This window comes from Mustela lutreola, chromosome 4 (genome assembly GCF_030435805.1).
Source record: "Mustela lutreola isolate mMusLut2 chromosome 4, mMusLut2.pri, whole genome shotgun sequence".
Lineage (NCBI taxonomy): Eukaryota > Metazoa > Chordata > Mammalia > Carnivora > Mustelidae > Mustela > Mustela lutreola.
In genome coordinates, this window is record NC_081293.1 from 173,532,455 (window position 1) to 173,555,858 (window position 23,404).

At 40.4% G+C, this 23,404-nt stretch overlaps 1 protein-coding gene across 1 annotated transcript in view; it reads right to left on the reverse strand.

Annotated features, from left to right (window-relative positions):
• FAM3C (FAM3 metabolism regulating signaling molecule C) overlaps positions 1 to 23,404 on the reverse strand; it is a 189,728-nt gene that overhangs the window by 118,736 nt on the left and 47,588 nt on the right. The gene's annotated exons all lie outside the window — the stretch shown is intronic.

Sequence of the window (23,404 nt, forward strand, 5' to 3'; positions counted from 1 at the left end):
ATAAAAACCCTACAGGATAAACATCCAGAAAACATGAGTTTGATTTAAATTTTTCCATGGAAATATACCTTATTAGTTTGCTAAGTCTCCTTTATCACCAACTATGTGGCTTAAACAACAGAAATCTATTGTCTTAGTTCTGGAGGCTAGAAGTCCAAGATCAAGGTACCTGCGAGTTTGGTTTCTTCTGAGAGCTTATCTGAGAGCTATGCCAGAGCTTCTGGTAGCCTCAGGCACTCCTCCTTGCTTGTAGATGGCATTCTCTGTGGCTTTGCATCATCTTTCCTTGTATTTCTCTGCTTCTGTGACCAAATGTCCCTTTATCAGAACACCAGTCGTATTACAACTCGCCTAATGACCTCATTTTAACCTGATTCCTCTATAAATGCATTCTGACGTATTGGGGGGTTAAGACTCCAACACTTTTTTCTTGGGGAGAAAGAATTCAACCTGTAACACTGTAATCTGGAAACCCCAGCAGCAGATAGACTATTTGCACCGCAGGCTGCAGGACAAGGCCGATTTGTGCAAGCCAACACACTGGCCAGTGGCTGCTAGACTAAGCAAGAGCATCACAGACAGGATAAGCTCAGCCAGCAATAGCCACATTCTCTGATAAAAGGAGTATTATACCCAGAGAAAGGACTGAGCCTACCCTTGGGGCTTCTCAGTTTCATTTGTGTCCTTAGATAGCAGCACCAAGAATGTGCCAATTTTCAGAAACAAGGGACAAACTATTGCTCTAATCTCATAAAATTTTCAAGATCAAATTAATTACTCAGTTAAGGAATTAAACATTATGAAAGTGTTAAATGAAATCCCATGTAATTTAGCTATTTCCTTAGAGAAGATAATTTAAAAAAAAAAAAGAACTTTATCTTCTCGTTCATTATGGGAAATGCACATGAAATTGTCCTGACTGGTTGAAATTCTGCATGTGCAATCTCACAGTTCCAGTTGTTTTTTTTTTTTTTTTTTTTTTATTGCATAAGCCCCATCAAAGATGAACTTTGGTATTAATTTGTGGGATTTTTCTGATCAATGTTTTCCTACCTCATTAGAATGTTACCTTCCTTATGGGCAAGCTCTGCATTTTTATTATTGTTGTTTTGTTATGTTTTAAGATTCTCAGACATGACCACAGTGTTGGGTCATAGTATAGCCTCAATAAATATTATGAATGAAAGAATGGGGTAGTGAATAGATTCATTTGTTATTTCTCAAATGATTCATTATTCATTCATCCAATCATTCATGGCCAATAACACTTATTGTTCCGCAAGTAAAGCTTATGAGGTGCTAGAGAGGTTTCAAGGATGAAAAAGAAGTAACAGTTTCTCTCAAAGAGTTTAGGATTTACAAATAGAACTAAAATACACAAAAACCAGAAGATACAGATCCAATATGCAATGAGAAAGCATGAGCCCACTGAGAGTAGACTAAGACACTAATAGGCCTACAGAAGAGGGAGAGACTATCACATTCTGAGAGCAGAGGAAGTTCATGAAGGAAGCATTTGAGGTAGGTCTTAATGAATGAGAAGGATTTTGAAAAATAAAAAATGAGAGAAAAGGAGAAATAGGGAGAGAAGGGACCAAAGTGATGTTTTTATAATAGCAAGTAGCTATATTGTCAGGAAAACAAACCAAACAGAAATGAGGAGATGTTGACTATAAAAATACAAATTAGACTGGGACCTTCATTTGTTGAACTGAAGAGTTTAACAATGTATCACCAACCAAGTGCTCAAACAACAGAACTCTGTGAAAGGAGACAGTAAGGATTTTTCATCAGGGCGGTGACATGCATGGTTGCAGCGCTTCCTTGGGAAGCATACTCTAGGGGCAGCAGTGGGGGAGAAGGCTGGACCAGAAGGGAGGGCCATGGGGAAGATCATTCAGGAAGTCGGGTATAGGAGTGCAGGCCAGTGGGACCAGAAAAGGGGAGATCGTTTTTGTGGGGTCTGAAGCCTACACAATTGGACAGTTTAAGTAACACAAAATCAAGTATTAAGTATTTACTTAAAGGAAAAAAGTCATGAAAATTACATATTTTTAAAAAGCTAATAAACCCATAAATATGAAAAATTGTGAAAAAGATCAGATTTTTTGGGGCACCTGGGTGGTTCAGTCATTCAGTGTCTGCCTTCGGCTCAGGTCATGATCCCAGGGTCCTGGGATAGAGTCCCACATTGGGCTCCCTGCTCTGCGGGAAGCCTGCTTCTCCCTCTCCTACTTCCTCTGCTGTGTTCCCTCTCTCTCTGTGTCTCTCTCTGTCAAATAAATAACTAAAATCTATTTTAAAAAATAAGATTTTTAAAAATTAACAACCTGACATACACTTATAACTTTTTTTTAAACAAGTAGGTTCCGTGCCTAGCATGGATCCCAAAGCGGGGCTTGAACCCCTAACCCTGAGATCAAGACTTGAGCAGATCAAGAGTTGGGTGCTTAACTGACTGAGCCACCCAGGTGCCCCAGCATTTTATTTTCTTTTACATTTTGTCTACATACTCATTTATGGTTTCTTCCTAATGAGAACAATTTTCTGTAGGGAGAACTGAAAAATAATCTTCCCCTCCCCGCAGTCTAATTAGTCACAGTTTAAAAAAAATTATTGACAATTTAGAAAACTCTCTTCTAAATTTATAATTTGCCACTGGTAAAGCCACATTAAGATGGATTCCAGTATGATGGAATACTCGAAACTTTGCTTAGAAATGTACAGGCTATTGTTTGAGACACAGGAAATCTAACAATTCTACTTCACACATTAGCAGTCCGAAAAGAAAAAATAAATAAATGGTTCATTTATAATTACATATATTGTGCTATTGAACATATTCTTGACAAGGCAGAACTTGTTTTGACTAGGCATTGATGAAAATCAAGTCCTCCACTTCTAACTAAACACATGTAATGACTGAATTCTCCCACACAAGCTTTAGGCTCTATGCCTTTCAAATCTTGTGCTTCATTCCCTAATTCTTACAGTGCTGGACACCTGAGAACACCGTCGTTATCAAGATATGACCTCTGCTTTGTTTTACAAGGCCGGCTGAGTCAGCCTAGCAGGTAATTGGGGTATTTCTGGAAACAGCTCCTATACCTGAGAGTCTAGCAATAAATTAGGCTGCACCAGGAAGTGACTATGACCCATTGAACAGACCACACTAAACCCACCCTAAATACCCTCCAACTCAATTTCTTCCTGTCTCTATCACAAAATTCTGTGATCATTTCAGTGCCATTTGACAAGGAGGAGTGGGTGTTGTTGGGGGACATATGATGGAAGGGATACTGAAATGGCAAGAGATGGTAGTCTTAATGACTGCAGCTAATGGATCTAATTTCTGCAAATTTTATGAAAATGCATGACCTATTGAACAAATTGCTGGAGCCCTGTGACTGTAAGCATACTCTAAAATGGCCCTAGTGGTCCCTGTGTCCTAGAATTAATAATCCTGTGTAATCGCCTCCCCTTGAGTGTAGACTGGCCTAGTGATTTGCTTTTAATCAACAGAATGTGACAAAGGTAATGGGATTAAGTTACATGGGATCCTTATTACCTTCCTGTTTGCATTCTCTTTCCTTGCTGGCTTTTATAAAGCATCATACTGGGGATGTCCATGGGGGCAAGAAACTGAGTGTGGGTCTGCCCATAGTCAGTTAGAAAGTGAAGTAGGAATCCATTAGTCCAACAGACTGAAGGAAGTGGAAATCCGTCAACTATAGGACATAAATTTTGATATCAATCTTACCCCAGTTGATCCTTTAGAAGAGATCCTAGGTCTAGTCAACTCCTTGACTGAAGCTCTATGAGAAATCTTGAATCGAAGGATCCTGATAAGCCATGCCTTGATTACCGAACCAAAGAAACTGTGAGATCAAACATGTGTTGTTTTAAGCTGCTACTTTGTGAAGTAATTTATTACATAGCAATAGAAAATGAACCTAGGTCCCTTCCAGGATGGTGGGACTGGTTTAAATGAAGGGCCTCAAAGCTTAATGTATTTGCTTCATGGTAAATCTGCCTTCAAAAATGAGCCTGAACTAGAGTTGTGGCCTTGGGAACAGTATTAAAACCTCATATAATCATGCTATAGACTTCACCAATATTTGTAGCATTTTATCCCTGGGCAGGCAGCATGGGTTTGGTGCTGGAGATTGCTCAGTTGAGTAAAAGGAGAAAAAGAAAACAAAACAAAAAAACCATCTGCCAAGTGTAGGAGGTAGGGGAGAGTTTAAGGAGAGAAAATGCTTTTTTGAACCATTTTTAAAATTAGGACTTCAACAAGAAATGATTAACATATATTAGGGGGATCAGGGCAGATACCCAAAGGTAGAGAGCACACATTTAACAATCTCATCAGTCTCATTTTATTACTTTCTTCACCCAAGTGTGGCAGCTTTGGTGTGGAAGTCGAGAGAGGGAGAGAGAGAGAGAGAGAGAGAGAGAGAGAAAGGTGAGGGCTACCTAATGGTAAAGATTTGTGATGTGATTAGGGGGTTCCCGCCCAGCTGAATGGCAAGGGAAGTTAGGAAAAGGTGATGTATTAGGATAATAGGAAGTCATGGGGATCCTGGGAGTCACAATGAGATGGGGAAATTGGTTTAGGAGACATCACGGAAGAAGGGGGCAGGGATGGGGGTGGGAGGAAATAGCATGGTCAGAGACCGCATTCTTGAGTTGGAGAACCTGAATCCTTTCACGGGAAGATGATGGGTCGAGTTTGGCCACACAAACATGCAGTTGAAAAGGAGGTAAAAGAAAACTCACTGAAATTTAAAGCAAAAATTAGGACACCAGGTTTTCAAAATTTTCACCAATAATTTTGAAAGTTATAAAAGATTTTTAAAAAGTTATAAAAGATGGCTGTAAGGACAAGGTACTGAAAGATGACTATGATTCCCTCTCGCTCTGCCTGCCTCTCTGCCTACTGTGATCTCTGTCAAATAAATAAAATATTAAAAAAAAAAAAAGAAAGAAAGATGACTGTGAGTTGGATATTTTCCATCAGCATGGTCCTGCCCACTTGTCACTTCTGAAAAGATTTTTTTTTTTTAATGTGGCACAACTAAATTGATAGTGTCAAAAACACATCCTATTATTCAATTTAAAAATATAAGAAAGGAAAATTATAACCTGTGCCCTGAATCCTTTCTAATTTAAGAAATCCAAATAATATTTTCCCTAACATTTAAGAGTGTATCCTTCCCAGAGTGCCTGGGTGGCTCAGTGGATTAAGCCTCTGCCTTCGGCTCAGGTCATGATCTCAGGGTCCAGGGATCGAGCCCCGCATCGGACTCCCTGCTCAGGGAGCCTGCTTCCCCCTCTCTCTCTGTCTGCCTCTCTGCCTACTTGTGATCTCTCTCTGTCAAATAAATAAATAAATCTTAAAAAAAAAAAAAAAGAATATATCCTTCCCTTAACAGCTCCATTACGTAACCTTTAATTGACTTCAACCAAATGATTCATTAACAGATGCCATAAACAGATCATGCGAGGCTGGTTATCAGTAGGGGCATAAAGTCACAGTTCCTGTGATTCTACAGGGAAAAAGGTTAGATGGGCTGTTTGGGCCAGTGAGTGTTCTTCTGGGTGTTGGAGTAAAAATCTCATCAAGACTTAGGGAAGCTAAGATCTCAAAGCTGAGTGCTGAAAGGAAGTGGAGGTTGGTAAGACACAGCAGCAAGTCTGAACTAGTCTCCACTAATATAGTTGTAAGTTTAATAGTGAACCATCTCCTTGGAAAGATTTTTAAGGATTTAGGTAACTTCCTACACAATGGGTAGGAAGTTCTTCATTGTGTCATAATTGAAATTCCCAGACTGGCTAGCCCATCAAAGGCAGACACTGGGGTATGTCAAATGAGGGCTATGTCACTGAGGAGCAACAGGAGGGGACTGGCCTTGAAGAGAGCTTCCATTTTGGCTTGGGTATGGTAACAGGCGTATTAACCTTCCAGCCCTGGCAGTGGCAAGGGCAGTTTCCCAAAGGGCTTGAGGCAGAGTTCCTGGCACAGAGGTAGCCTGGAAGAGGCGGCAGCTGCCAAGTTTCCTCTAGTCCTCAGCGGGAAGGAAAACAGCCTTGACTGCAGGTTTTTTCATAAGGCCAATTCTGTTATGAGGTTTTGGGCTTTCTTCCTGAGAATGAGCCTGAAGTCTGGTTCGCCAGCCTTCCCAGCAATTTTGAGATTGTTGAATATGCTTTGAATAAACTCTCTTTTTGCTTAATCAGTCATAGTCATTATCTGTTGATTGCAACTAGGAACCCTGACAAACATTTCATATTAGGGTGGGGATATCACAAGGACCTCTAGATAGCATTTCTAAGCGAATTCTTTTCCCCAAAGATTGTTTCACTGTACGCTTCTCAGTGGGCCATGGGAAGAAGATAGCTACATATAAATGATTAGGGATGGGGTCAACAACCCCCTTGATTCAGACTACCACCCCAGGATGAGAAAAGGGATGGAGAGTCGATAAAACCTGGCAGAAGACTTTAGTCATTTAAGAGCACATCTATTCAACGCATCGCTTAGAGAATGATTACTACGGGTCAGCCTCTCTCCTGCACCCTGGAAATAAAAGTGCGGGGAAAGTGACTTGGAGAAAGAGGATCGTATAAATAGATAAATCACAACATAACACAATAGGAGGATTTAAAGTAACTTAAATAATGTGCTTGGTAAGAATATAACTTATGATAAACCTGTATTAAGTGGCCACATTTTTAAAATATTTTTTATTATGTTCAGTTAGCCACTATAAAAGTCCATCATTAGTTTTGGATACAGTGTTCAATGATTCTTTAGTTGCATATAAAACCCAGTGCTCATCACAACACGTGCCCTCCGTAATACCCATTACCAGGCTACCTCATCCCCCTACCCCCTACCCCTCTGAAATCCTCAGTTTGTTTCCTGGAGTTCATAGTCTCTCATGGTTCATCTCCCTCCCTAATTCCTCCTTTTTTTTTTTTTTTTTTAAATGAAATACAAAAGCTATAAAGGGAGATCACTCTAGCCTCTTTACCCAGAAACTTCAAAGGATTGGCAGACTGCCTCAAAAACTTACAGCTTTGCCAGCCCCACAAAGAGTTAATAAGTTGCTTAAGGAACAGCCTTCAGCTGGATAATGGTAGAAAAGTAAACAGAAAAATGCTGGAGAGAAGTGAAACAATGTTCCACCAGGATGGTTCAGGTGCAGATCTCACCAGGAGCAGGGTGGGGGTAGGTTTGGAGATGGAACAGAGACTATATATAATACTCTAGCACTACCCAAAGTGCTAGAGTATTAATCTATTTTTGCTCAGGACTAGGGAAAGGAGGGTGCCTTTTTGGTAAGGGAAAAAAGCACTTTGGGGTTTCCTCCATGACTCTGAGGCATGAAAATAGCTATATTTAGAGGCAAATTGGCCTATAGTGAATTGTAGGGAAGAGGTAGGAGACAAATGAGGAGGAGGGGGCTCACTGGTCAGAGGCGAGAAGAAAACAGCGTGTTCGGATTCCTTTTTTACTTTCTGATGAGTTACTGGGTCACTTTACCAAATAAAGGAAGAGAGTAGAATTTGGAAATCCAGCCATAGTTGGTGGGGGTAAGGGTTGGGGGGATTGGAGAGGCCACTTAGTAGCTATAAGTTGATTCAGGGATTAAAAAAAGATACTGAGTAAATAGTACCAGCTATAATTGGAAAAGTAGTTTGTCATTTTAAGTTGCCTAATTTACATCCAAGAAATAATTTATGTAATGAGAGTCACTAACTTAAAAAAAAAATCTATGAAAACATTAAAATGTATGTAACTATATTTGGCAAGATGTTTTGTAGTTGAGAAAACCATGCCCCATATACTTCACAGATACAAAAATACAAACTAGCATAAAGCATGTAATTAGATTTTAAAATGGCAAATAGGAAAATAGTACTGAATATATCTAGTCAGGCTAAATAAAAATTACTTGTAATTGGAGAGAAGAAGAAGAAAGCTTTTCTAAAGTCTGTCGGTTGGTTCTGAACCTTTCAGTAATATTAATAATACAGAACGGCTATTTTGACAAGGCAAATACTGCAAAGTTAGCTGCAGAACTGTAAAATTAACTTTCACCTTGGAAACAGAATGACCTGCATTTGAACCCCAGCTTCATCCTCTTCCTAGCTGTCTAAGGCTCAAATGTGACAATGTTTGCAAAAATGTGCCTTAAAAGAAAGCAATACAAAAGAAGAGCCCTGGCATTAAAGGTGTTGTTTCCAGAGAAATGGATGGAGTTCACAGATAAAATGAATAGAGGATCCCATCCTTAATCAGAAGAGAACCAATTTCCTACCCTGAAATTGAAGGCATCTCTTTTTAATGGTGTTATAGAATTGTCCGGATGTGACATTGTGGTAGGCCACTTTAAGATGTTCCCTATGATTTCTTCTTTCCAGTATTCACATTCTGTATAGTCCTCTCCTACATTGTGCTGGCGATGGACTGTGTGACCAATAAAGCATGGCAGAGTTAGCGGTAGGTCAGTTCGGAGCCTAAGTTGAGAAGACACTGTGGCCTCTTTGTCTCCGTCTCCGATCTGTTACTCCACAGGAAGCTACTGCTATGTTGTAAGCTGCTGGATGGAAATGTCCACGTGGTAATGAATTAAGACCTCGGGTAAGAGCTGCACAATGAGCTTAAAAGTAGATCCTTAACCTGTCAAGCCTTTGGATAACTTCTGCCACAGTTAACTGGGGCTCTCCCAAGAGACCCTGACATAGAACCACCTTAGCTAAGCTCTTCCTAAATTCCTGAACTCAGACACTGTATAAAAGAGGAGATGCTTCTTGTTTAAGGTGCTAAATTTGGGGATAGACACATACATATATTTTAAGCATATACATGAGATACACACACACACACACACACACACACATATATGTATAACTAAGATATATATGTGTCTTAGTAATGTAGCAACCTGGCTGAACTAAACTACATTTACCAGAATTCCCTTTTCTGTATGTTTCTGGTTACACTGGGCCCAAATCTCTTGTGGGAGATTTGGCGGGTGGAAGTGAGAGGCAGCCATTTTGGAGCACACAGGCTTTGTCTCCTGTCTGCTAGCTCAGATAGGAGTTGGAGTGAGGCAATGGCTGGGCCTGTAACAGCTCCACGTTCTCCTGGATCTTTTTTCAGCTCCTCTGGTGCCTGAACTAGGTGTGTGTTTAGTTCCGTGAAGAAGAAGTTGGCTTAGGTTTCGGTCTGTCCTCATGGGTTCTAGCTCATGCTTTCGGGTTCTAGGTTGTCCTTGCTTCCGCCACTTTACATCCATCTGTCCTTCCTGCCTGCCTGCCTGCCTGTGCAATTCTAGCCCCAGCTTCAGACATGAAGACAACAGCCTTCTGTTTAGATATTCCTTAGCCAACTTAACCAGTTAAGTAAGGATCAAATCTTTATAACAAATTGCTACACACACATATAAACACATATACACACACCTGGTTCTGGTTACATGGGGTCACTCAGATCCATCATCAGAAAGGTAGAACTTTGCTGACAGGTTTAAAGAATAGGTTACGTCATTGGTCATTTTCTCTCACTTCTGGTCCTCCCACTGCCAGTTTTCTAGCCTTTCCCTGGCGATGCTTATACAGGGAACAGCTATTATACTGTCTTCTCTCGGAGTGAAACCTAAGCCCTCTTGAAAATGAAACCATATCATTGGAGTGGTGATCATTAAAATGACATTAAAATGAGGAAGATGCTGAAAATGTCAAGCGTATAAGGAAAAAAGGAAAAGACAGAAGTTTAACAAGACTGTTGCTTCCGCTTCCGGCGTAAAAGAAGGAAGATACTCTGCTGCCTCTCCTCTCCTCCCACCGGAGGATGAAGGCAGGAGCCCCAGCAAAGCAGTAGAGAGGACGATCTGTTCCTAGGTCGAGCCTCACACTTGGTGACTCACTGTGTGTCTGAAAGGGTGGCGTGGGCTCTCTTCCCTAGGAGGAAAATATCACTGTGGAGGGTATTACTGTATTTTTGTAACTGGAAATATTCTAGTCTATAATTTCTAGAGGAGGAGGGAATTAATATTTTTGGTATCCACCATGTACATGGGATTGTGCTAGCTACTTTACCGATACTGTTTCATTTCAGGCACAGAACAATGCCACGAGGTGGGTTCTGCCACTAACATTTGACAGATGACCAGACTGAGTCGGAGAATTTATGTAACTTGTCTGTAGATATGGAGCTGGGAAGGTCTGTCAGACTTCAGAGTAAATACTCTTTCTATAAACTGCACTGTTCTCTTTACAGAGACCTCAGTTCTGAAAAGAATATTTATACTAATGGCCTAATCTCCTCATGAGTCTGAGAGGAACGGGGATCTGCTGGAGATGTTTCTAAAGCACCTGATCTGAACAGAGTCACGTGCTCCAAGTATATTTCCGTATAATATGAATTCTGTTATGGGCCCTGCCTTAGCACCATCAATGCTCTCAAGAGGCAGCATAACACTGAGATTAAGGAAATGAGTCCTGAAGTCAGAGTTCGCAGAAGTGATGCTTACTTCCTCCGAGACTTTGGAAAACGTTCCTGACCCCTCCGTGCTTCAGTGCTTCCATCTTTAAAACAGACCGGGATAGTCCCCACATTGTGGTGTTTTTGGGGATTAAATGATGTAGTTTGTCAAAAATCATAAACCTCATGTATGGAGCCCCTACGATGGGCTAGACATATTTCAGTGCTTTGCACAGAGTAACTCCTGTATGACCTCTCTGGGAGGTAGGCTGTGTTAGTACTCCCACTCTGCAGATGATAATGCCGAAGCGTTTGGAGGCTGAATTACTAGCTCAGGGTCACCTGATCAAGTGAGGTCACCTGGTCAAGTAAAGGTCAAGTACGTTTTGCTTGCTTGAGCACTGCATTTCTCATTGTAGGAGTCAATGGGCTGCCCCCACCAGCGGGGCCTGTGGATATTACCCGCAGGATGCTGAAATGCATGAAGGTCAAAGAAGGTAAATGAGAATAATCCCATGCTCTGCAACAAAAACGAAATATATTTTACAGTCTGTGATGAAAGACTCCAAAGAAGAAATCAGTGGAGATATGCGGGGCCATCTAACTGAGAGCTTGGCAACAGAAAGTAACCACGAAGGGGGATCTTGGGCTGGAGAGGTAGGTGATGAACACTGTTCTCTCAAGAGAAAGGTAAAGAAACGATGATCAGGTCTTTCGAGAGCTGGATCTAGGAAGTGACTAGGAGGTAACATTTTCCTTTACCAACTGGGAAAGCAAAGCTGGTAACAGAGCCAAGCAGGGGGCCCCATGGCTTCTTGTGGGTGGATGAGAATGGGGAGAAGGTAGGAGTCTGAAAGACTCGGTGCCTGCTAGGACACTGGGAAGCTGTGCCTACAGGTCGTGCTGATAAGAGAAATGCGGCGGAGCGAGAGCGGGGTAGTCTGGTGGGGTGGAGTGGAGCTCGGTTGCCACGTTTCCACCTTTGAAGGCCAAATAAGATTACGTTTCTCTTTCCCTGATAAAATGTGATCAGCCTGCTCAGGTCCTTGCTTTTGATCTCAGCTCAAGTGTGGACTTCCTGTTTCATAACATCGAGGCAGGACACGCACACTGATTACTCTCCCCGGGGTGGGGGGCGGAGCTCTGGGGTTAGAGGGCCCCTGGCTTCACTCCCCAGACCTGCTGGGTGTTTGTCTGAGAGCAGTCTCTATGGACAAAGTCTGTTCGGACTGAAATCAAGCTGAATCTTCAGACTGAGGCTGACACTGTTCTTCCAGGCAGTCGCCTGGCGCCGGGGCAAGATGACTCAGTCTATCCTTCCTGGTTCCTGTGTCCATAAAGTCCTTGAATTAGCTGAAGAATGCAGCCTAAGCAAATTCCAGTTCTTTACTCAGAGAAGATGTGAATTTCTCTTTTACTTTCTATTCTTCTTTTTAACTCTTTCTCCCCATTTATCATTTGGCTAGATTTATATTCTCTGCCCTACACTTTATTAAGTTGTTTTTCTCCTTGTCAGTTTCAGAACAATATACATTTGGGTTCTGGAAACAAATACTTTTTAAAAAAGATTTGATTTAATAAAAATTAAATAAAAAGATTAATTAAATAAAAAGATGTTATTTAAATAAATAAAAAGAAAGAGACAGAGCATGAGCGGGAGGGCAGGAGGCAGAGGGAGAGCAGACATCCCGCTGAGCAGGGAGACTGGTGAGGGACTTGATCCCAAGACCCTGGGATCATGATGGGAGCTGAAGGTAGGCACTTAACGGACTGAACTACACAGGCACCCCTGGAAAAAAACACTTTCATATACCTATATATGAAGTCCTTACTTTGCGCACAATTCCAACACAGATACACTTCAATTACCTTGGTTAAATAACACAGTTGAGTTGCCGCAGCAGCGCAGTTTAAATTTTAGTGTTCGCAGTATATTTACTGAGTAATTGCATAAAGTACAAACAGAGCCGCTTCCTGGGCTCACAAATCACTGTGCAAATAGAAGATGCTAGTCATGATCAATGACCTTCATATCACCTTTCTCAAAGGCTGTTAGGACTTGGTGACCACACACAGGTCATTGGGCCCACGCACAGAAAGGAAAGTACACAGTTGCAGGGCTCCCTGGTTTCCCAGCAGTCAAGAGATCATGGAGGCCAAGCAGTTTAACTTTTTCAAAGTACGATGACTGTCACTCTGTTTCTCTCGGGGACTTGAAAATGTGAAAATTTGCTTTTTACTGCCAAACACAGCTTCATTAATCCAGCCAGTGGGCCAGGGGGGGTGTTTTCACTTCGAAAGCCCATTTTTGTCTATGGACTTTAGGACAGGCTGTTGATATGACAACTGGAGACCATGTAACTTTAACCGAGTTTGGGAGAAATGTGTCATAAGGCATGCAACTGAAAACATTTAAGTATGTGACAGGAAGTAAAAACAGGCAGTATCTGTGCAGTATGACAGGAACATCGACCACGTTGTGCAAATAACTCGGCAGGATTCAGACCAAAAGGAATTGGAGCTAAAAGAGCTGCCTGAGGAAATGGTGAAATTGCTACGGTGGAGCTGCCAGACGACCTCAGGGAAGGAAGGTGACCTTATAAATGAACAGAAAGAGGGAGACTGGCAAAGGAAAAAAAAAAATGAAGAGGCCCCAGAAGTGACACTGGCAAAAAACATATCACATTAAAAAAAAGAATTCTCAGAGATCTTTTATGCTATTAAAAACCCAATGGGAAAACAGTATGGTGGTTCCTCAGAAAGTTGAAAGTCACCTTCCTTCCCTGACGTCGTCTACCCTACAACCCAGCAATTACACTACTGGGTATCTACCATGAAGATACAAATGTAGTGATCTGAAGGGGCACGTGCACCCGAATGTTTATAGCAGCAACATCCACAATAGCCAAACTATGGAAAGATCCTAGATGTCCATCAACAGATGAATGGATAAAGAAGATGTGGTATATATATATATGATGGAATACTATGCAGCCATCAAAAGAAATGAAATCTTGCCATTTGCGACAACGTGGATGGAACTAGAGGGTATTATGCTGAGCAAAATAAGTCAATCAGAGAAAGACAGTTATCATATGATCTCTATGATATGAGGACGTTGAGAGGCAACACGGAAGGTTTGGTGGGTAGGAAAGGAATAAATGAATGGGATCGGGAGGGAGACAAACCATAAGAGACTCTTAATCTCACAAAACAAATTGAGGGTTTCCAGGGGGAGGGGAGAAGGGAGAAGGTGGTTGCGTTATGTGTTACAGACATTGGGGAGGGTATGTGCTATGGTGAGTGCTGTGAAGTATAAACCTGGCGATTCACAGACCTGTACCCCTGGGGCTAATAACACATTATATGTTTATAAAAAATTAAAAAATTAAGGAAAAAAACCCCAATGGCTCAAGTGTTGGTTCAGTTGATCCAAACTTAGGAGTTACGACAGTTCGCCACGGTGTTAATACAGACGCTCACTCCATGTCATAGGATGAGAAGAAGGCAAGCACTGTTCAAACTACTCTTGATGTGTATTTTTAAAAGAGAGAAAGTACTTTTGTTTTCAAGGTTTTGAATGCTCTAAATTACAGTGTGCTAAATAAATATTAGTTTTACTGTTTTTGTGATGTACCTATACATCTAGAACTGGCAGTAAGAGAATTTTTAATGTTTTAGCAAAAAATGTGAAAGAATCCAGAAAAATAAAAAATTTTCTCATCCATCATTCAATGGCTTCTCATGGCCTCAGCCTGTAGAGTCCTCACGCTGCACAAAGGGAAGATTGCTGTGTGTGTCATATGTCACGTACATACATATTTAAATGCGTAGGAAGATCTATCTGTTCATTTCCTTAACAGATACTTATTTATTTAGCATCAACTATTTGTACCAGACAGTGAACAAAAAAGTCTCAGTGCTCATAAATAAATTTAAAATATGGCTAGAGATGACAAAAACTGTGAAGACAAGTAGAGCTTAAAGATACAGAGTTCAGGGTGGGCAATGGTATTCTGCTTTTCTACAGTGTTGTCCCTGTAAGGTGACATTGAACACAGACTTGCCGATATCTGAAGGAAGAGAACTCAGGCAAAGGAAAGAGGAAGCACACTATCATTCTCTCTTATATTAGTGATTCTACAAAATGTTTTCTGGTTCATTCGGGAGCCAGGTCTTGATGAAGTCTCGGACTACAGTTGTGAGGTTGTTGCTCTTTCTGTGAGCACGTAGAATGGTTCCCATGTGATGAGTCCTAACTAGCTGTGCCTCCAGACCAGTGTAATAGTGCACTGCTTCATTTTCCACCTTATAATTTCCTGAAAAAGCATATTGATTCATATTCTGCTTGGTTTCCCAGGACATAGTTAAGTAGAGGTCATTCAGTGGAGAATGAGTAGTTTCTACTACCCAAGTGTTATCTCTTTTATGCCAAACATGTTATAGGTAACAACTCTCACATTTATTATCTTTAAAAAAAAATCTTCAGTTGAAATTCATAGATGTTTCTAGTTTTTTGAGGTATATTATCAACTTACTAGCCCTTATTGAGGTCTATATTGACTTATTAGCCCTAACTTATATTTATTCATTTCTACAACGAGGCCATGAACTCTGATTTTTTTTCCCCACTGATAGATGACAATTGCTCTAAGGAGAAAAAGACTCATACTGAGTAAAACAGAAATTAAATAGATACCATATATTAGTGATCTATTGCAGAAACAAGTAAGGAGAAAAATACTTAGTCTTATGTATGTGCTAGGAATAGCTTTAGGTCCATTTATTAGTTAAATTTTCAAACAATCTATGAATTGTTGTGGATACTGTACACTTGTAGAAGGTGCCATTACTCTTGTAGAAGAAGACCAGACTCAGTGAGCTGACAACTGGTAGACCTGGCATTGAAACCTAGGCAGTAGGGCTTCAGGGCCTTTATTTGAAATCACTGTCTTAATCAATATATTGGACCAAATTAAAGGGCCCTAAAGTGTGAGAAAACATGTCTCACAGAGCTGAAGAAACATCTGGGGGCCGGAGGCAGAATTTCTCCGTAGCACTTCACCTTCCCTACAGTGGTTGTTGCTCAAGAATCATTTTGCTCCAAGCGAAGCTCATTCAAGTAGAATAATGATAAAGGTCAAAGTTCTATATTCAGCTTAGTAGTCTTAGAGAGAAGACAGATTGGATCAATTGAAATAATAAATGTACACACAAAAACATGGTTATGGATGTGGAACAAAATACCAGCTATGAGAAAGTTTAAGAGAACGAGTTATTGGGACGCACACATAACACACACCAGTTAATATACACGGATGCTCTCCGGGTACGTCAGACACTCGAGCCCTAGGTATAAATCATTATGAATGTTTCACGGGACTCATGAATAGGGAGAATCTAGCTATTAAAATCAGAAAGGTTATTATTTGATCCACGAAGTGTTTTAGTAATATACAAATGTATGTTTTTAAAAATGTGACATTTACTTAAGACACACTTTTTGTCACAATCACTTAAATTACGAAGAAGACCACAGGTTTTAAGGTGGCCACGGTTATGATGATTCACAGACCTGTACCCCTGGGGCTAATAATATATGTTAATTTTTTAAAAGTATTAAATAAATAAATAAATAAATAAATAATCTGTTAAAAAAAAGATGGCTACTGTTAAAAGGAATTTCAGAAGATGATGTGGAGATTATTTTTTTTTTTAAAAGATTTTATTTATTTATCAGAGAGAGAGAAGGGGAGAGAGCGAGCACAGGCAGACAGAATGGCAGGCAGAGGCAGAGGGAGAAGCAGGCTCCCCGCCGAGCAAGGAGCCCGATGTGGGACTCGATCCCAGGATGCCGGGATCATGACATGAGCCGAAGGCAGCCGCCCAACCAACTGAGCCACCCAGGCGTCCCGATGATGTGGAGATTATTAAGCAGGCTTTTATTCTGTAACTTCTGTGTCTGCAAAGTCTGCCTTTCTGCGTAGAGTCTTTTATTCTGCTCACTAATATAGCAGTTTAGCTTTTCCATGGAAGCTGAAGGTACAACAATAAAGCAGTTCTCAAGTACATATACAAGTGAAAAGCACCCTTCCCACTCCCCAAGTTCATCTCCTTAGACAAGGATACTGAAGGATGCTTCTTGGGAAGAGGAAAGTGATTTCCCTTCCAAATAATGCTTATGTATGCTTAAAACCCTGAAAATTCTGAAATTATTCCTTTCTTAGAGCTGATGTTAAATGATGTGGAAGACCAAAATTGAGTAATCTCTGCCTTCAAGAATCCTGACATCTTTTAGGGGGGCAATGGGGCACTTTTGAAACTCTTTATGTTCCATGACCTTCGAAAAGATCTGAGGAGGAATTCTAGCTTCACTATTTAAGATGATGAAACTTAATATATCCCTGAATTTCCAGCTTTGTTGCTGGTGAAATGGGATGATAATAATATCATTTTGTAAAACCTCTGTGAGGATTAAAAATGTCTAATATGTTCAAAACTCAATAGGTCAGACACACAACTGCTGACCCTCTTTTCCATCAAAACAATTTATCTTCATATCAGCCTTCTTTAACTTATTAAATAGTGCTAACTTCCACTTAATTTCTCAACACAGAAATGGAGGACTCATTCTTGATTCCTTTCTTTCCCTCATGCCTACATGCGGCGCATGAGCAAGTCACTTCAGTGAGGTCTACATCTGACTTCTGCTTACCAGCCCCCATTCTCTCTCCACAACAACACAATAGTTTCCTAAAGTCCTCTCTGTCTGTACCCTTTCCCCCACTTTTGTCTCAAACATGACAGTCAGAGTGATATTTGAGATGCCCATAATAGGGGCACTTGGGTGGCTCAGTTAGTTAAGCGTCTGCCTTCAACTCAGGTCATGATCCCAGGGTCCTAGGATCCAGTCCTGAATTAGGCTCCCTGCTCAGCGGGGAGTCTGCTTCTCCCTCTCTTTCTCTATTCTTCTCTCTCTATAATAAATAAATAAATCTTTGAAATGCACATAGTAGATCATGCCACCCTCGTTATGATTCTCATAAAGACGTTTGATTTTCACTCTTCGGCACCTATTCTGCTTACCGATCTATTACAGCGAATCCAAGTGCATACTGGAATAAGACAGAGTTGGAATCTGCAGGCCACTTAGTGCTATAGCTATTATAAAGTTCAGTTTTCAAATCTGTAAAATGGGGATAAAGTTATTGGTGGGGGGGATAAGAAACAGTACATGAGAAGTTTATAACACAGTGTCTAACATATAGTAGACTCAAACAAGTCACCTGCTTATCACTGCATCTCAAATGGTTGGTTCTAGACTGTGGTCCTTTCATTCCTTGGAAGATCCTCTGCCTTTAACTTTCTCTCTGATTGTTCCTGCCATCGTGTTCACACCCACTGTCTGCACTGGCAAGCATCTTCATTCTCCATTTCTCAGTCCATTTGAGATAAAGCAAATGCTTTGGAACAAACTAGAATCATTATTCCATTTCTCTATAAAACCACTGTTTATGTTCTTATGAAATTTGGTTTCTATTTTTTTTTGTACATTTTGTTGCTGCACATTTAAAAAAGGGTAATAAAACCAGAAAGGGCAAAGAACGCACATGTTTGAGGTCAATGATGGCAAAAGAAAAGTGGGCTACCGAACCCCCTGGTCTGACTCAGAGTGGCCATTCTTAGGTTCCAGTGGTTCAGACTGGGTTTCTAATTTCAGTCCTCCTGAACATGGGGTTTTCTTGTCAGACTCTTCTCGAGTCTTTTTTTTCCCCCCCTTCAATTTAACCCCGCTTCTAACCTCAGTCAAGCTATCATGCTACTCTCTCTTGTTCTCTGTGGACACAAGGCTCCCTCTGTTTGCTTTGAGAAGCACAACCCTCAGACTTCAGGCCAAGCAGAACTCTGGTTATTCTAGACCCTCTGCGTAGTGCCTTTCTCCCCTCTCTCTCCCTCCCATCCCATTTTTTCCTCTGAGTCTCCTGGATTCACCGATTTTTTTTTTTAAGATTTTATTTATTTATTGGACAGAGAGATCACAAGCAGGCAGAGAGGCAGGCAGAGAGAGAGGAGGAAGCAGGCTCCCCGCTGAGCAGAGAGCCTGATGTAGGGCTCGATCCCAGGACCCTGGGATCATGACCTGAGCCGAAGGCAGAGGCTTAACCAACTGAGCCACCCAGGCACCCCCGATTTTTTTTTTATTATGCGTGTTTTCTAGTTTTTCATAATACCTGGATCATAAGTATTCTATTTAATATGTAGGCCTTTATAGATTCGAACAAATTAATATTTATGAGCATGCCTTTACCAAGGTTAAGGATCGTAGTATGTTACTCTGCGAAGGATGCCCAGATGGGTGATTTCATTTCCTCAGATCCTGAAGGAAACCAGGCTCTTTATTGCTAGTGGCTACATGGGCCATACTGCTCCCTCTATGCTGCTAGCTGGTCACCAAAAATTCTGTTCCTCTTATGCTTTGTGACACAGCTACACTTCATGCCAGCCTTTCTCATAGTTATTTATGATTGTCTTGGTACTAACGCAATGTCAGTACACATGACGTGTTTTCTTTTCTGGTTAAGTCTTTTAAGAATAGGACAGGCTTCCTACACACTTTTTTTTTCCCCCCTATTTTGCCAGCTGGATGGGGAAGAGAAAGGGGTTCTAGAGAATAGAACCTCCCAAAGTGAGGAAAAGTCTTAGTCCCCGGTTTTCTAAATATGGAGAAGCTGCTGAGAAATAAATTCATATATTTGAGCCATTTCATATTTGGGGTCTATTTTATACAGCACTTAATGTCAGCTTAACACAGAAGGCAACCTGATTCTTGATGCTTTGTCAGAAATCTGTTTCCTCCCTTCCATCCTCCCTTCCTTCCTTCCCAGGAGCAGGAGAGGCTAGGTAGGGAGAGACAGGTAGGGGCTATGTAACCAGGCTTTCGGAAATCCCAGGTGTAGAGAAATGCTGCCTATGAGATACTAACCAGAGAGAAGGGAACGATTTGTTTGTTCTCAGGATAATTACAAGAACACACCTTGTTTGTTCTCGTATTTACACGAACACCTTTGCATGTTCTCATGACAGTTGTAAGTCCACCACGTTTATTCTAAATATACACAGGATATGCTCATGATATTAACAAACCTACCATGACATTGCCATGAAAGTTATCAAGTTCCCTGGTCAGTTTTCTATAAAGGTCTGCCCAGAAAAACCTTCAGCGGCAACCCATCCTGGTCCCCTCTCCCTCTGGAGAGCTCGCCTTTCCTGTTCTCACCTTCACTTTAAAAACTTCCACTTCACTCTTTTGTGTCCTTGAGATTCATTCCTAACTGCATGAGACAAGAACCGTACAACCCTCCCTTCGTTCTTTCCTTCCTTCTTGCTTTCTGGTTCTCTCTCTCTCCCTCCTCTGTCTTCTTTCCTCTCCCTCCCTCTCTCTCTGTCCTTTTTTTTTTTTTTTTTCCCTCTCAGACCTTTTAGGATCTTCTCAGTGTTCCCACTATTCTAAAATTTCATGATGGTATTCCTGGTAAGTTTTCAGCCTTTTTGCAGAGAACTCTGGATTTTGTTTTTTTTTTTTTTTTTGGTAATCTGAAAATTTATTTCTTTAGTTTCCAGAACATTAACTTGAATTATTTCATTTTTACTTTAATGTCCTCCACCCCCCTCTTTTGGAAATCCTAATCAATCTCCTGAACTGATTCTCTAATTTTCGTGCATTTCTTCTCCTAATGTCTCTCTCTATATATTTTTCTATCTTTTCCTTTGCTTGGGAGATACTAATGATTCCTTGATTCCCTTTACTAAAATTAGTCATAGTAATTTCTGCATTTTGACAGCCAAGAAAACTTAGCTAAGAGAGTTCTTCTTCTCCAGTAGCAGCAGCATTGCAGGTAAATTTGCTTCCAATTGGCCTGTTTGGTTTTCTGTTGTGTGTTTATTATTTGTTTTTTTGTCCTATTTCATGTAAAGAAATGCTGTCTGCAGGAATAGGCATTTTCTTTCTCTCTGTTTCCATGGGTAAATAAAAAGATGCTGCTTTTTATTGTGTGTTGACTTTAGCATGACCTGTATCAGTCAGGATAGACTGGATGATACTTTAGTTATAAATAACCTGAAAAATATCAGAACCTCAAAGTAATGCTGCTTTACTGCTTTTTCCAACATGTTCATCACAGGTTGGTAATGGCTTTGCTTATTGTGGTCAGTCAAGGACCAAAAGGAAAAATAATTTTTTTTTTTTTTTTTTTGAGGTCTGGCATTGTCACAGAGCCCAGAGCTATCACATCACAAATCTGTCCACAAGCCATTGGCCAGATTTAGTCACACAGTTTTATCCAAACACAAAAGAGCAAAGAAGCATAAATCTACAAAGTGCCTAGAAGGGGAAGAACAAGAAGCAGTTGTTCAACAGCTCTAATGGCTACTACTTTAAATCATGGAAAAAAGATACTTTGAAGTAGAATAAGTATCTATATCCATCTATACACCTACCTACCTACCCACCGACCTATCTAGCTATGTATCTACCATCTATTTAATCTACCACGTGTCAGGGACCCAAGGTACACCTGTTTATTCAGTAGATACAAATACTTATGTATTTGATTTTTTTTTTTTTTAGATTTTATTTATTTATTTGACAGACAGAGATCATAAGTAGGCAGAGAGGCAGGCAGAGAGAGAGGGGGAAGCAGGCCCTCCACCAAGCAGAGAGCCCGATGTGGGGCTCAATCCCAGGACCCCAGGATCATGACCTGAGCTGAAAGCAGAGGCTTTAACCCACTGAACCACCCAGGCGCCCCTGTATTTGATTTTCTTTGTATGGTTGCATCCAGAAGGCCACTGGTGATTTTAGATTTTTTATCTGTAGAAAGAAGAAACATTGACTATAATCATCAGCTGCCTTTCTAACACCTTCTAAGAAAAACTTTGTGCTATGTTTCAGTTAAGAGGTGATAAGATTTCTTAATCATGATCCAAACTGTCTTTAACAAGTTTCAACACAAACTATAAATAGCCATGCAATACCATCTGTTTCACAAATTTTGGTGTTGGTGATATATGAAGGAGAAAGTTACTTAAAGTTGCCAGCATGAAGCTCTTCGGAACTGCCTGCTGGACCTTGAAACCTATGCTGGTATATTTTTTGCTTTTGCCATGGTCTCCATAAACCAACCAGCATTATCTATGCATAAATGAGATTCAACATAAGCTTTATTTTTAAAAAGAAAATGAACACATCTTTACTAGTTGGGTCTAAATATCAGCCATGACTTTTTTTTTTCTTTTGCTGTTATAACCTTCATTCTTTATGTCTCCACAGGGAGTACAAACATAGAAGTAAAAACCTCCTTTAAAAATAGGGCATCGTGGGGCGCCTGGGTGGCTCAGTGGGTTAAGCCGCTGCCTTCGGCTCAGGTCATGATCTCAGGGTCCTGGGATCGAGTTCCGCATCGGGCTCTCTGCTCAGCAGGGAGCCTGCTTCCCTCTCTTTCTCTGCCTGCCTCTCCATCTGCTTGTGATTAAAAAAAATAATAATAATAAAAATAGGGCATCGTTCAAAATGTTGCCCATCCCCCATCAGCTTTATAACTGACATATAACTGACAAATAAAAATTACAATATATTCAATATATTCAAAGTGAATATATTCAATCAAATTTCCTAGCAAATTTCAATTACACAATACAGTCTTAGCAATTGTAGTCCCAGTGCTGTATATTAGATCCTCAGAACTATTCATCTTACAACTGAAAGTTGTATACTTTTACCAACTTTTTACCAACTTCCCATTCCCCCTGACCTCCAACCGGCCAGCCCCAGGGGACCACCATCTCTACCTTCCCCGCCTCCCTCTCTTCCTTCCTTCCTCTTCAGATTCCATATAGAAGAGATTTCATGTAGTATTTGTCGTCTTCTGTCTGGCTTATTTCATTGAACATAACGTCCTCTAGGGTCATCCTTGTTGTCACAAATAGCAGGATTTCCTACTTTATTAAAGCTGAATAAATAAATATATAGATATATATACATGCATATATATTTAATAATCCCATGTTCATTGCTGCATTACATGTATATACAATATATGTATGTGTCACATATATGTATAAATGTTGTATATTGTATATATTGTGTATGTATGTATATATGTGTATATATGCCATATATAGTATATATCTTGTATTTATGTAATGCTGCAATGAATATGGGAGTACAGTTATCTCATTGAGATAGTGATTTCTTTTCCTTTGGATATATACCCAGAAGTGGGATTGTTGGATCATATGGTGCTTCTATTTTTAATTTCTTGAGGAACTTCCATACTGTTTTCCACAGTGGTATTGATTGATTCCTTATATACTTTGCATATTAAACCTTCGTTAAATATATGGTTTACAAATATCTTCTCCAATCCATAGGTTGCCTTTTCATTTTGTTGGATTTCTTTGCTGTACCGAAGATTTTTGGTTTGATGTCATCACACTTGTTTATTTTGCTTTTGTCAAATCCAAAAATTATCACCAAGCAAGGTGTGTGTGTGTGTGTGTGTGTGTGTGTGTGTGTGTGTATGCTGGTAGTGTAGAAAATGGAAATGAATTTTCCCATATATGTTATATTATAATTTGGTGGTTAGATTCCCAGATTTCATCCTAAAAACTCTCTTCCTTCTCTACCTTCTATTATCCATCCCCTTCCAAATCCAACTTTATCTTCTTTGCTAGCTTTGACTGGATTAGTAAGATTCTGAAGCATCAAATAAAATGAGGTCAGAGGAGTGAGAGACAGATGTGTTTACATGGCAGGAGTATCGAGCTGGAAGGTGGGATTGTAGTGACAAGGCAGCAAAGGGTAGTCGGTGTAAGGGAATCCTATGTGTCTATCTGGCACAGCCTTTCCTG